This window comes from Pinus tabuliformis, chromosome 4_1 (assembly GCF_031772625.1).
Source record: "Pinus tabuliformis cultivar Carrire ecotype Pingquan chromosome 4_1, CPIR1, whole genome shotgun sequence".
Classification (NCBI taxonomy): Eukaryota; Viridiplantae; Streptophyta; class Pinopsida; order Pinales; family Pinaceae; genus Pinus; species Pinus tabuliformis.
The window spans coordinates 892391385-892406542 of NC_142303.1; positions in this window are offsets into that span (position 1 = coordinate 892391385).

A 15158-nucleotide genomic window follows, 5' to 3' on the forward strand; every position below is an offset into this window, starting at 1 on the left:
ACGACACTGATGCGATGGATTGGTAGCATTACCCCAAATGTGGATGGTTTGGCGAGGACCATGGCGGTGAGACCGGTGAATGAAACAACCCAACCCGATGTGGTACGGAGGAAAAGTGTCATGTTCAAGAGTGACTTGCTACCTTTAAACTTTGATGTTCTCCCAATTTTTCCCCAGTCATTTCTGACCAGTACCTCTTTATTTTTGTCAAGCTTGAGGAGGATAACATATGCTTGTTCTATAACCTGCCCTTCGGGCAAGCCCATCGCTATGATTTAACGAGCTTAGCGATAGGGAAACTCGTTCTCGTCTAAAGACAAGTTTGTCGCTATTTAATTATTTTAACGAGTCTAACGACAAGGAAAACTCGGTCCTTTTCATTTTTAGAGAGTCTAAAAAGGTACAGAAAGTCAACTCCATAATTCCTTTTTCGTCAGCTAATCCCTTAAGTCCGAAAAAGTATAAAACAATACAGAAGGGATGGCTGTTCGGTATTTTTAACGAGCTGAACCAGGCAAGCGCTCGATCCTTTTGTGCAATAATCCCTCAAGTCCAAAAAGATTAAAATTTAGAGGAGGGATAGCGTTCCGGTAATTTTAACGAGCTGGAAGGCCAAAACTCGGCAAACTTTTCATATTTTACGAGTCAGTGAAAAGAGCTGAAAGAAGACTCGTCTTTTGAGGAACGAGTGATAAACAGGGATAGCTACAGATTCCAGGTGCAGGTTGGAATTTCCAATCACGGCAGTGTCACAAGGATGGCTAGGTGAAATCACTCTTCGCAGCTGTTTCTCAAAAGAGGTAAACACACCAATGGAAGTGAATGATCGGCCAAATGAACGGTGGAGGTGGTGGATGAAAACACGATCAAGGTTCTTATGGCTAATGAATTTACGATCTCAAAAGGTTATTTACCGGTTCATTTTTTCCATGAGCTTGAACTCTGGGGGAAACATTTGCTCACACTTTTTATTTTTTAACGAGCATAAATTCAGGCCTAAAACTGCTCGAGTTTCGCGTTTATTTTTTAACGGCATGAACTATATGCTAAAACTGCTCGATATACCAGTCATAAGAATGCCTCCTATAAGGACCAATTTTTATAGAGCTTATGCCTTACTACAGCTATGCTCTTATTTTGGCAAATTTTACTTCTGCCCCACAGGCTTTTGTTACACAGTAATTTCTCACCGCCTTCCTGTCAGTCACCCTGCTGTGTCCAGAAGTTACAATCACTAAGTGTTTGATCCCTGAACTGGCTTAAAACCCATTTTTCCAAAGTTTTGTGCATCAGCGCGTCTGTTCCTAAAATAACCGCGATGACCAGCGCCTCACAGTCTATTTCGTGCGCTGCCATCGCGGAAGAACATCACTTTTCCGCGATGATGCACAGCGCGGCTTTCTCGTGTTCTTCCGCGCTGACATGACTTGTTCAGTTATTGTTATGTGCTGACAGCGCGGCAGTCTCTATATAATCCGCGCTGATCCAGTTTGGGCGAATTTGTTCAAACAACCAGCCTTCCAGATCTCTCCAGGCTTGGTTGTTAGCTTTGTGAATATCGACTCCCTTCTATGGCATGTCTGTTCGACCCTTTGCAACTACTCCCCTTGAAGATAAGCTCATCCTTCCACCTTTTTAGGAGACTCCTTCTCCTATATAAACTTCCACCATTACCATGAGCAGCTAGTTTTGGATGGTTAGAAAATAGCTAGACTTAGCTTGGATTATACAAGAGCTTGTAGTGCTCAGATTGCTGCTATAGGTGTGGTGTGTTAGGAGTGGAAGTGATTGATTGCTTTGGGAAGTTTGTTTGTGACATTTGTGTGAGAGAGAGAGACTAGTTTGTCTTGGGAGAACCATCCTCAAAGGTGAATGCTTGAGATACATGCTGACTGATCCCTCCTGAGAAGTTTATCGACGTCAGAACATTTGGTTGTACTCTTCTCTATTCTGATTAATAATAGATGACTGCTATTATTGTTCCATTCTCGTTTGTTTATGCAATGGATAAATGTGAATTATGTCTTTTCTGACTGGCATATAGTTACTTTTACTAGATTTCACGCTTGCGTTTGCTTTCCCTTCGTGTGTGCAGGTGTCCGTTCGCGGGGATCGCGGAAGACTATGACCAGCTGAAGCGAAGGAGCAAGGGAAACATCCCCTCGACAAACGACAGCGCAGGAATCCAAGTAGGTGCTCTTTACTTCTTGTCTAATTGTAACTAGGAACATGCGTGGCAGCATTGTGTGATTGTTGCTAGACCCCTATTGGGCTAGTAGGGATCGCCTCTATCCGTAGAGGGGATTTACCTTCTCAACAATTTGGCGACTCCGCTGGGGATCAGCCTTTTTGTCTCTTGAGTCCATCTTTGTGTTTGAATTTGATTGCTCTCTTTTTGAAATTGGGGATTAATTATCAATCTTTTGCGTTTTCTGGGTTGATCTGGAAGTGCCCCTGTTTGATTGAAAGATTGGCTGTTTTGATTTGGGAGTTTTGATTTGCCTGTCACTATTTTTGAGCTCCATCGCGGATTTAATTTTAACAGTCGCGCTGAAAATCGGATCATCGCGGGAAAGACGTGTATATCCGCGATGTCAGCGCAACTTTCTAGCTTAATTCCGCGCTGACTGTGTTTTTCTAGCTTAATTCCGCGCTGACTCTGATTTTCTGAGATCATCTCGGTTTTTGGGGCAAAAGTCGCGCTGACAGCTCGGGTGGCCTGTGTAAAAGTTGCGCTGACCCTTGATCATCTCGGGTGCTCAGTGTAAAACTTGCGCTGATTCCTAAAAGTTGTTTTTATAACTTTATCTCCTGAATTCATCAATCTTTCTTATCCCATGTTGTTTCTTGTCCCTCATTAGCTTGTTTTGATTGCTTTTGGTTAAGGGACGTTCTCTCTTTGATTTCATTCGAGTGAGTCTTGTGACCATGTGACCTAGCCCTTTAGAAGTTTCATCGAGAAACCATTTGCTTGGGTTACTTGTCTATTCAAGGTTCATCCACAACCCTCTTATTGATTTGCTTGAGGCTTTTCCACTGCTTATTGCTGGTTGATTTTTAGTGTCGATTATTGAACCACCTTTTTATGTTGATTCGATTTCTTCACTACCAAGCATAGATTACGATTGTTTGGATCGATCAGTTCACATTCGCTTCCTCCTTGTTACAATCCTTGCTTGTCTTGACGAGCTTAGATTACATAGCTCGTGCAGACCTTTGTTTTCCTTTGATTTGGAAGCTTTGGTTGAATGTTTAGGGAACTTTGTGTGCTTTCATTAAGTAGTTTACTTGGTGTTCCGGTTCCTCCAAATTATTTTAGATGCTTTGTGTCACTGAAAGAAAATCAAACTAGTGGCTTTGCTTTTAAAAAATCGAAAAGGAAAAGAATGTTTCATTGATTTGCATTTTCAAAAGAAAAGTTTCCTTTCCTCGCTTAAGGTTGCATTAAGTTGCTTGTTTGCTTGTACTTGTTTTGTTTGATAGAAAATTTCTTGCCCTTTCGTAGCTAGAATTCATCGAACAAAATGGTATTCTTTGGCATGTAGTTTGCATCTAGGTAATTGTGAGAGAACATACGATAGAGCTTGAAATCGAAACTTAATCTCAAGATCAACTGTAAAATGAACCAAATGAATCTAAAAACGCATTGGAACTAAACGCAAATATTTAGAGGTCTAGGTTAGAGACGTGTTCCGGCGTCTTAAAACATAGTCGCTGTTGTTTCACATTAGGTTGGGTGATTCCTCCTTCTGTGACTCGATAGTGGTCTAATACGGACTGCGCTCCCACGTACCGTCGAGTATATAGGGAGACCCCACTAGGCTTTTATCCTTTATCCATAGGAAGCCGAGTCGGCCGCCCTACGATTCGCAATGCAGTGAACACAGCATTCACGAAGATTGACCACCCGTACCCTAAAAAGTATTCTGTGGTTTTGCGAAAAGTTTGGCACACCCTCTACCTAGAGTTCCAGAGCAGTCACTTTTGATCCTTTTCGGACTCCCTAAATGAAAAGGTGCCTGTGAGCGTCTTGTCACTTCATGCTCATTAAACATTCGAAGGAGACTAGAGTCATCTTTTCGTCCTTTTCTCGACTCTTGAAACATGAAAAGGTCAAGTTTGGTTCCAGTGTCTTAACAATTTATTCGGCCTCGATAACATTTCCTGGTTAGATCTTATGTGCGCTAGCCTGAGTAGGTTTCGTGTTCGTCTGCTATGGCAACTTTTCCGGGATTCACTAACCCAGGTTCCCCCTCTGATGGGAATCCAGGACAATTCCCTCCTCTTGGGAATGTTGGTGCTCCGTACATGGCGACGTTGTCCCTACCAGGGTTAACTGTCGGGTTGCCTGTGTGGTTGTTTTCAACCTCTTTGGTCCCTACCGTATCGGTTGTTAGTCCATCAGTCCCTCCACCTGAACAACATCATGTTGATCCTAAGGTGGATCTCTCCCCTTCGACACCTACTTCTACGTCGTCCTCTTGTACTTCGCCTGGTGAAATTCTCGATGAAAGTAACCAGGTGGCTAAGAAGAAGAAGAAGAAGACCAAGAAGAAGAAGTCCCCTAAGGGAGAGCCTACACACACAGTTCCCCTCCTAAGTCCAGCTATTCACTCCAGTACACCTGAAGTTGGGTCACCTTCTGCTCCTCCGCGGAAGGTCAAGTTTCCTTGTCGATTATGCAAGGAGGACCATCTCCTTCGTGATTGCCCTGGCATTCCCAGGGTATTAGAAGTTTGGTCTCACGATTTGGCCCGCCCTCCATCGTCCACTGATGATCATGGCGATGCTACCTCATCAGCTAGGAATGGTAAGGAGAAAGGGAAGTTTCGAATCCCCTGTCGACTTTGTGAAGGCAAACATCCCCTTCACCTTTGTCCACTCATGGATAAAGCCTCTGCTATGTTGGAAAGTCTTGCTGCTCCTCCGAATCCACTTCCCGCTGGTTATCAGCGTCTTTCTACAGCTGTAGATCGCGCCCTTGTTGACAAAGAGATTGTTTCAGATTCCTCTTTTGTCCAAGCCCCTCTTCCCGAACCTGGCTGTTCCCAGTCTGTTCCAGACCCGCCGTTGGTCGGAAAGAGTGTTGATTCGAGTTCACCTCCTCTCAAGCACTCTGTTTCGGAAGAGCAAAATTCTCATGTTCTTCTCGTCTCCTCAGATTCTCCTGAGCTTGATAAAGGTTCTCCTGAAACCTCTCCGGAGAATTTAGATTCGGTTCTTTCCGAGCAGGGGGGCAACCATATGGTTCCCCCACCAAGTAGTTCCGTCATCTCCTTTGATTGGAGTCGTTTGACTGCCCCTCCCCTTCCGTCCCATGTGCCTTTCTGGGTCACCGCCTATGCTTGCAGTAAAGCGCTGCCCGGCACTGTGTTAGACGAAGGAGCATCGGTTAGTCTCATGCCCGTTACTACTTGGCGAGCTTTGGGTTCCCCATCGCTCGTACCTGTCGCGCCGCATCTCACCGCGTTTGACGGAGGAACGAGTCAGCCATTAGGGATCCTTCCAAAGTTTCCTATTACTTTGGGGGGCAAGACTGTCTATATAGACATCTCAGTTACCCAAGGTTCTTTAGACTTCAGTCTTCTCCTTGGTCGTGATTATGTGTATGCCATGGGAGCCCTTGTTTCTTCACTTTTCCGTGTGGTTTGTTTTCCACACGATGGAAGAATCGTGACGTTCGATCAATTATCGTTCATTCGTCCACAAGCCCCTCCGGCGCACTCGTCCTTCCCTCCCGGTTTTCATCCACAAGTTGCATCTGCCTCGCCGCAAATCAACTACGTGGCCACCTACCCTGTGCCCGTACCCAGTGATGACACCATCATGCATAGTGTCCTGGGGGCATTAGGTCCTGATTTCCAAGATGTCGGCCTTCCCTCCGGAGCCACTTTCTTGGGGGCCTCCACTTTCCGTTCATTATGATGAGGTCTAGATGGAGCATAGTTCTTTTCCGGTGTCAAGCTCCTTAAAAAATGAAACTAGGTCTGGTCGGAGGATAGTTCCTTTCCGGTGTCAAGCTCCTTAAAAAATGAAACTGGGTCTGGTCGGAGCATAGTTCGCTTTCCTGTGTCAAGCTCCTTAAAAAAATGAAACTAGGTGTCGGAGCATAGTTCCTGATCTTGTGTCAAGCTCGTTAAAAAATGAAACACGGGTTATGAGGATAGTTCTTTTACTGTGTCAACCTCATTAAAAAATGAAACACCTCCCTTTCCAGATCGAGTCTTTTGATTAAGATCTCGTAAAATACAAGTCGAGTCTTTCATAGATCTCGAGAGTGAACCTTCATTCCATCCACTTTGTTGAATGCAATGAAGCTTGGGGGGCATGTACCTCGATTTTCATTATTATGTTGGGGGCATGCAAACTTATAACAAGCATAGTTTTTCGTTTCAAGCTTGTGTAAACATGAAACCGAATCCAAGCAAAGTTCTCCATGGTTCAAGCTTGTGTAAAAATGAACCCATACCCATTTTACATCTTGTGATTGCTATCTTTATCTGCTAAATTCTGCTAGATGAGCCTTGGTTGTTTCATTCCATTGCTACCATCTCTTTGGCCGATCATATGCTCTCACTTGGTTGTTTATCCTTTCCTGAGGAACCGCAGCGATGAGTGGTTTTATTAGCTTGCCTCTTGACCATTACATGTTTTGAGTAGTTCCACCATTGCCGGAACCAGTTGCTACCTTTTATACCACTCGTTCCTCTAGGACGAGTCACCTTTAAGCTCTTTTCTGACTCGTAAAATATGAAAAGATTGCCGAGTATTTTTCCCTTTCTGACTCGTTAAAGAGAATAAAAATGGAGGTCTTCTTTCAGCTCTTTCCCGACCGTTTCAAGATGAAAAGATTGCCGAGTCCCCCTCTCGACTCGTTAAAAGGAACGAGAGGCGGTCGTTTTTAAGCTCTTTTTCCGACCGTTAAACCAAAAATATCGCCGGGTGTTTGTCGTTTCGCACTCGATATTGGCTCTAAAACGACGTGTCTTCGACCACTTTTTTACTTTTTCCGGTCGGCGACACTATTTATGAAAAGTACTCCTCGGTTATAATGGCCGGGCGGTTCTTTCGAGCACAGTTTTATACTTTTTCGGGCTCGAGAGACACAACTGTACGAAAAAGGACCCCCCTGGAGTCTCCTTTTCCGCATTCTTTTCAGACTCTCGAAACAAGAAAAGAAGCCGAGTTTTTCCCTTGTCAGGCTCGTTAAACACTCAATGACATCGGATATTGTCAACATGACACACACCAAGCATATGTTATCCCCGTCAAGCTTGTCATCCAAAAATAATCGGGGTACCTGCCTGCAAAGGTGGGGAAAATGGAACTTTGATTACAGTCGTCTCGGCAGTACGTCACTCTTGAACATGGCACTCCGCTGTTTCGTGTCTGGGTGGGGTCATCTCATCTCGTTTTCACTAGCCTCCATGGGTTTGGGACATCCTATTTGACCTCTCATCTGTTCATTGCCATCATCATCTTATCCGCTGCCCATTTGATGTCAAGTACTGCCAAATCCGTTACAGTGCCGTTATATGTTCAAGAGAAGTTGTCCTCTGCCACAATGCAACCTCGTTCGCTATCTCATCACAAATTATTAATACCTCTGTCTCGTGTCGATGATGTGGGAATCATCATGGCCCACCTTCGATCAAGGCCACTTCTCGTCGACTTCAACTCATTATCCGAGAAAGTGACTTAGAGACTCTTTCCAGGTGCCTTGGAGCCTGCATGCCTCAATGGCAGGTTCCTCGTGTTCGACGCAAGGTTTACATCATTGACCTACGATCGAATGATTCCGTGGGTGTTCGACACCAGCTCATTGATTCACACGCTACGGATTGTACCTATAGTACCTTGAGGGCCATTGTCATTATTGGTGGTACCTCTCGCGTCTGTTAACGGTTCTCATCATTGGCCGGTAATCAGACGATGTTCATGCATGTTCGACTCCAACCCCTGTATTCACATGTGTGGACTTGTACTCTGTTCGGGTCGAGATGGAGCGCAAGACCCTGGATCCTTGCTCACTGTGGTCCAGGTTGCGATTTTGTGGATAATCATTACATGACTCATTGATGGATGGCTGCGCCCATACCTGAGTCTTCATGGATGGCTGCGACCATACCTTGTCATTATTATGGTCTCTTTAGCTGGGTGGCTGCGTCCATACCATAGACCAGTCTCGCATGTCTTTTGGATGGCTGCGCCCATGCCTAGACTGCATGTATGTGATTGTCAGAGATTTTTCGGTACTTCCTGGTGGTGTTCCAGTTCGGCGTGTGTTGTAAAGCATTTCACCCCTCCCACTCTCTCGGTCTTCATGCTTTAGGGGGCATCTGTTACACAGTAATTTCTCACCGCCTTCCTGTCAGTCACCCTGCTGTGTCCAGAAGTTACAATCACTAAGTGTTTGATCCCTGAACTGGCTTAAAACCCATTTTTCCAAAGTTTTGTGCATCAGCGCGTCTGTTCCTAAAATAACCGCGATGACCAGCGCCTCACAGTCTATTTCGTGCGCTGCCATCGCGGAAGAACATCACTTTTCCGCGATGACGCACAGCGCGGCTTTCTCGTGTTCTTCCGCGCTGACATGACTTGTTCAGTTATTGTTATGTGCTGACAGCGCGGCAGTCTCTATATAATCCGCGCTGATCCAGTTTGGGCGAATTTGTTCAAACAACCAGCCTTCCAGATCTCTCCAGGCTTGGTTGTTAGCTTTGTGAATATCGACTCCCTTCTATGGCATGTCTGTTCGACCCTTTGCAACTACTCCCCTTGAAGATAAGCTCATCCTTCCACCTTTTTAGGAGACTCCTTCTCCTATATAAACTTCCACCATTACCATGAGCAGCTAGTTTTGGATGGTTAGAAAATAGCTAGACTTAGCTTGGATTATACAAGAGCTTGTAGTGCTCAGATTGCTGCTATAGGTGTGGTGTGTTAGGAGTGGAAGTGATTGATTGCTTTGGGAAGTTTGTTTGTGACATTTGTGTGAGAGAGAGAGACTAGTTTGTCTTGGGAGAACCATCCTCAAAGGTGAATGCTTGAGATACATGCTGACTGATCCCTCCTGAGAAGTTTATCGACGTCAGAACATTTGGTTGTACTCTTCTCTATTCTGATTAATAATAGATGACTGCTATTATTGTTCCATTCTCGTTTGTTTATGCAATGGATAAATGTGAATTATGTCTTTTCTGACTGGCATATAGTTACTTTTACTAGATTTCACGCTTGCGTTTGCTTTCCCTTCGTGTGTGCAGGTGTCCGTTCGCGGGGATCGCGGAAGACTATGACCAGCTGAAGCGAAGGAGCAAGGGAAACATCCCCTCGACAAACGACAGCGCAGGAATCCAAGTAGGTGCTCTTTACTTCTTGTCTAATTGTAACTAGGAACATGCGTGGCAGCATTGTGTGATTGTTGCTAGACCCCTATTGGGCTAGTAGGGATCGCCTCTATCCGTAGAGGGGATTTACCTTCTCAACAGCTTTCTTTCATGCAAGTTTGGAAACGGCTAATCTTAAAACCAGATAAATAACCGCCCCTAGCTTGCATTCTAGAAAGTTTGCATGCCCCCAGGTATAGGATAGAATTTCGAGGTTGCCCCTCCTCTCTCCTACTTCTGCTTTTCTTTGGGTGTTCACAGTTATTTGTCATCTTGCTAATCTAATGCTAACGATACTTGTCTTCTCGTTATTTTAAGGGGTCTTACGCAGTACTCAGACTTCCTGTCGGCCCACTTTTAACAAACAGCTATTGTGACAATAGAAGAACACTACTCAAAGATAAAACATTGGTATTATCGAGGGAGGCTTGCCTCTTTCTTATTATCTGAAGAGTGGTTCTATTCGCTGCCGCAAATCAATCTCTTTCTTCGGCGGTGTCTATCATTGGGTTGTCCAAAGATGGTTACCCTCTGTCACAACAATACGGTCTCCTTCTTAGTTTACTGCCCCTGCTTATCCTTCAAAACATATGTTTCGATGGGCGAGGCTTGAATTTAAAGATGGTGACTACTTGTTACGATAAGGGAATTCCTACTTGGGCATTGCCCACTTTTTAGACAAAGGTGAATGATTCCCAAACACATAACTTTAACAAAAGATCATTATTCCAGAACAACCCCACTTCCTTCGGACGGGGTACGGACTAGTCATGTTCTCCTGCGGAAATTCTTCCTTATACCCAGAGTTTCTTCTGCCCGAAGCAGACCAGGGTGCATGCCCCCTGGGTCCTAGTCTTTCTTTCCGAATTACTCGCGCTCATCGGGAAGGAGGACTGGGGGCGGAGGCGAATCTTGAGTGAACAGACCATTTAGGATTGGTATTTGACTATTTGCGATGCGAGATCCCGGAAATGAAAGCTGGTCTACGAGCTTGACCACCCTTCCTTCGTGTGGAAAACACATTACTCTAAAGAGTGAGGAGACTATCGCTCCCATGCAATAAATATAGTCGCGTCCAAGGAGTAGGTTATAATCCAAGGGTCCTTGAACTACCAACACGTTCATCCTGACGGTCTTCCCCTTCAATGTAACAGGTACATCGGGGAGGATTCCTAATGGTCGACTGGTTCCTTTATCAAAACCTGAGAGATTTCTCAACTCAGGTAAAAGCGCTGGGGAACCCAGTGCTTTCCAAGCAATAGAGGAAAGGATACTCACAGACGCCCCTTCATCAATGATAGTACCAGCCATAACCATTCTATAGATCTGGACAATGATTCTAAATGGTGTACTGGCTGGTAACCGGGGTCTGCCTAGTTGATTCCAATCAAAGGATACAACCAGGTTGCTTGGTGGTGGGACCGAATATACGGCCGGATACGACTCAGATGATGTTCCTTCCTGCGATAAAGGAATGGGTGCATTGCCCGGATGCTCGTCGGAGTCGGTGCTGATAAAGAGAACCTGGATGGTGTCATCCTTGTTCTCATCAGTGAGGGTGTCACATGAAGACGACACTTCGGTGACGGTGTCATTTGAAGACGGGTCTTCAATGACGGAGTCATTGGACGATAGAACCTTTGAAGGAAGAACCGGGTCAACTGCCGTTTCGACCTTTAGACTTTCGTCTGGTCTAGATTCGGTAGGTTCATTCTCAATGACTGACACATCAGCTGACCACTTGAGTGGTTCAACTGGATTTTCAACTATCGAGGGATTAGGCGCGAGTTTTCGGTATCCAGGCGGAAGTTGCACCGGTGACACCGGGCGATCTTCCAAAACTCTCTTTGCCTCATCTAAGAATGGACATTTGTGGATGGCATGGTGACCTTCACACAATAGACAGGGTGATCTTGGTCCCCTTCTTCGTCCTTCACTCTCGCTAGTTGAGGGAATGCAATCAACTTGACAACCAGAGGTTGATGCTACCGGATTGTGCAACCTCGGGGACCAGTCCCTTAGTATCCGGGGAATACAAGGACAATCACGATGGAAATGGATCCCTTTGCAAATGACACATGGTGATTTAGGCCCGGTCGGTGCAGTGTGTGGGTTTTTGTCAGTTTTCTTCTGCTTGCCCCCAGTCGCCTTCGCCAGAGGCTCCTTCTGCTTCTTCCCTTTCTTCTTCTTTTCCTTCTTCTCCTTGGGAGGCTGACTTTTGCCGGCTCTACCCTGCGAAGATGAAGGATCAGAGGAAGTATCACAAGAGGTAGAAGGCTGGTGGGTAGTTCTAGATTGTTCTGACAGTTGATTCGACTACTCAGGATTAGTGGCGATTTGGACAACATTAGTTGAAAAGAGCCAAACAGGAAGGCCGATTGTCAATCCTGGAAGTGACAATGTAGCCATATGAGGCGCACCAACATCTCCCCAAGAGGAGAAGGGATTTGGACTTCCGCCAAGGTTACTTCCTTGGTTGGTGGGTTCCATACTTTTCAACTGAAAGATCAACGTGGGAATAACAGGTGATTATGTTCCGCTTTAAAATAAGTTTTATTTACGACGCTTTTAGACACAAACTTGCTTTTTCATGTTTTAAGAGTCGAGAAAAAGCTAAAGATGACTCTAGTCGCCTTCGATGTATTAACGAGCCCGAAGTGACAAATGCTCGGTTGGACCTTTTCAGTTATAGAGTTTGAAAAGGGCCAAAAGAAACTGCTCTGGAGATCTAGGCAGAGGGTGTGCCAAACCTTTCGCGAAACCACAGAATACGTTTTACGGTACGGGTGGTCGATCTTCGTGAATGCTGTGTTCACTGCATCGCGATCAGTAGGGCGGCCGACACGGTTTCCTAAGGATAAAGGATAAAAGCCTATAGGGGTCTCCCAATATACGCGACGGTACGCGGGAGCTCAAATCCGTGTTAGTGCCACCGACTCTCAGGAGGAATCACCCACCTTCGTAGAGATCGACAGTCACTATGTTTAACGACGCCGGAACACGTCTCTACCTAGACCTCTAGATGTTTGCGTTAAATTCCAAAGCGTTGTTATGTAAATTGAGTTTATTTTAATGTTGATCTTCCTTAACAGTTTGCCTTTCAGGTTCGCCACGAGATGTATATATACAACTTCCTATATGCAATCTAAGAATGAGAAGCAAAATCTTTTCAATCTTTCAACTTTGAAAACCTTAATCTACTTGAGGAAAGAGCAAGACACAACTTTTTCCACAGATCAAAGAACACACACTAAGATGCACATTTTCCTAAATCGTCAAGCATACAGTCAAATGCAAAATGCACAATGCATGTATTTCTTTTCGTTATCCTTAATGTTGATGCTTAACAAAAGGAAACTGTTGTATGATTTTTGAATCAACTTTCAAGTAAAAATAAACAAGCTTGTCCACAATCAAAAGAACACCTTATGAAAGACTTGTTTTAAATACAGGAAAAGTATAGATTCAAACCATAAAGTGAGAATCAAACCAATCCAAAACAGCTATGAACAGCAATAACACTAACTCATAAGATCGCAATCTAAGAGGCCACAGCTACTAGGTTCGCTTTTCACAATGGGAAATTGTAACTGAAACAAGAAATACTGAAAGAACGTTTACAATTTCATCACACAACTGAGGCGGAATAATGTCAAGGAGAAGTGGTCTACAGCAAATACAATAACCAGCAAGCAATCAGCCAAAAACAAGTGCAAACAGGGCCAAGACACAAAGGAAGAGCTGAGCTAGACTAAGGCCAACTGGACCAGCGCAGGCACTGGTCTGCCAGTTTCACTCTCAGCGCAGTTCCCGAAGGGAGCACCTGCGCTGTAATGCAGACTGCCTGTGGACAGCCTGCACTGACTTACGAGAGTTACGTCTGCTAAGAATTCCGGGTCATAAAAAGCTCAAAAATGTACTGTTTTGACTGAAATAAAATGCTATGGGTTAAGTACAGGCTAAGGGATGATCAAGAGGATAAAGATCTATCACTAAGAGTAAGGATTCATCTGTAGATTAGCTCTTTAAATCTTGAATTTGCTCAGCAAAGGAGCAAGAGTAGCAAAACCCTCTACTTCGCTTTTGATAGAGTCAAAAGCTTTTCGATTCGGTACTCCTTTCTTCAAGAAATGAATAGCAAAATACTACAACAACAAGATACTAGGATCTCCCCAGCGGAGTCGCCAGTTTGTTGTGGGGAAAAGTATCCGATGCGGATGACACTAACCCTTTCTAAAGGTGACAGACTTTAGCAACAACTGAATGACAAAGTTTTCATGTTCATCTTTATGAAAGCACAGAGAGAATAGAAAGAGGATCAACCAACCTGGTGTCTTGCGCTTAGTTGATCCTTGTCCTTCCCGCTTTGTATCCCGTTCCCAGCTCTTTACTCTCCAAGCCGATCCAGCTACACACAGAATCTGCACAACAAAAGGGAGCAAACTACGAGATACAAGCAATCATAATTGAAGCATGGATTAGGTTGCATCAAATATACATGTAAACACAAAAGCATCTATGTAAAACAAGTATATAGAAGAACATGCAAACTTTATTGATAGAAAGTAACAGGGTTCCAGAGGAAGTTACAACCAATGATGTTGGCCCCAATCCAGCGGCACCTCCTCGGCAGCAAGAACTCTCTTCTTCACCTCTAGTAAAACAATCACCCAATAATCCTGGCAGTATACCAACAGCACCTCCTTGCTTATACCAAATTCCAGCCTCCCTAGACCTCATGAGAGAGCTCTATATATAGGAGATTTGGAGAAAGGATGAGTCAGCTTGAGGCTGGCTTCAAGCTGACTAGTGTCCTCTCCCACTTCAGTTATACTTCAGTTCTTGAGTCCACTTGGAGATCCTTGCTTCCACTTGGAGTTTAAGAACCTCTTACTCATCACTGGGCAAATTCCCTGATCCAAGTGTCATTTTGGAAGCTTCCTGGGCATTGACACCTTGAGAAATGAGCCTGCCACATGTCCAAACACGTTCAGCGCAGGTAGCTAGTGTTGGAGTTGACATTCAGCGCAGGTAGCCAGTGTAGCAGTTGACATTCAGTGCAGGTAGCCAGTGTAGCAGTTGACATTCAGTGCAGGTAGCCAGTGTAGCAGTTGACATGATCCAGAATTGCCTTGTTTTTGAGCGTTTTCAGGTGGAGAACTGATTTGAAGTGCTGTGGTTTGCTGACCTTGTTCCTCTAAGGGTAAGAACAACATGTTTAGGGACTTTGGATCCCTTTAATTATTGACATTTCATGCTCCATGCTGCGAGGCACAAAAATGTCTATAACAGCTTGATTGTGGGGAAAACTCCACAGTTAAGCGCGCTTGAGCCAGAGGAGATCTGGGATAGGTGACCTCCTGGGAAGTCCTGGTTACCGGGTGCAAGCCCCGGAAGTGATGATTGATGCTATGTGATTCATTTCACTAGTTTCAATCCCACTTCTTCACCCCTGTGAGCATCACCCGATGCAATGAGTGCTAAGTGAACTATTCAAAAATCATGAGAAATTAGTCAGTTACGACTACCTCTCATGGAAATGGTCATACGTGAATGACTTACTTAACGCAGTTGAATCCCAAAATGATATCTAATATAATGCACTGCGTAAACCCCCATACTTAAATTCAAAAAGAGTAAGGGGATCTCTACTTGAAAGGTTCATGAGGCACAATACTTGCTAAGGTTTTGCAAATGGGGTAGCAAGCTAAGTGGGCTTGATTGTGGGGAAAACTCCACAGTTAAGCGCGCTTGAGCCAGAGGAGATCT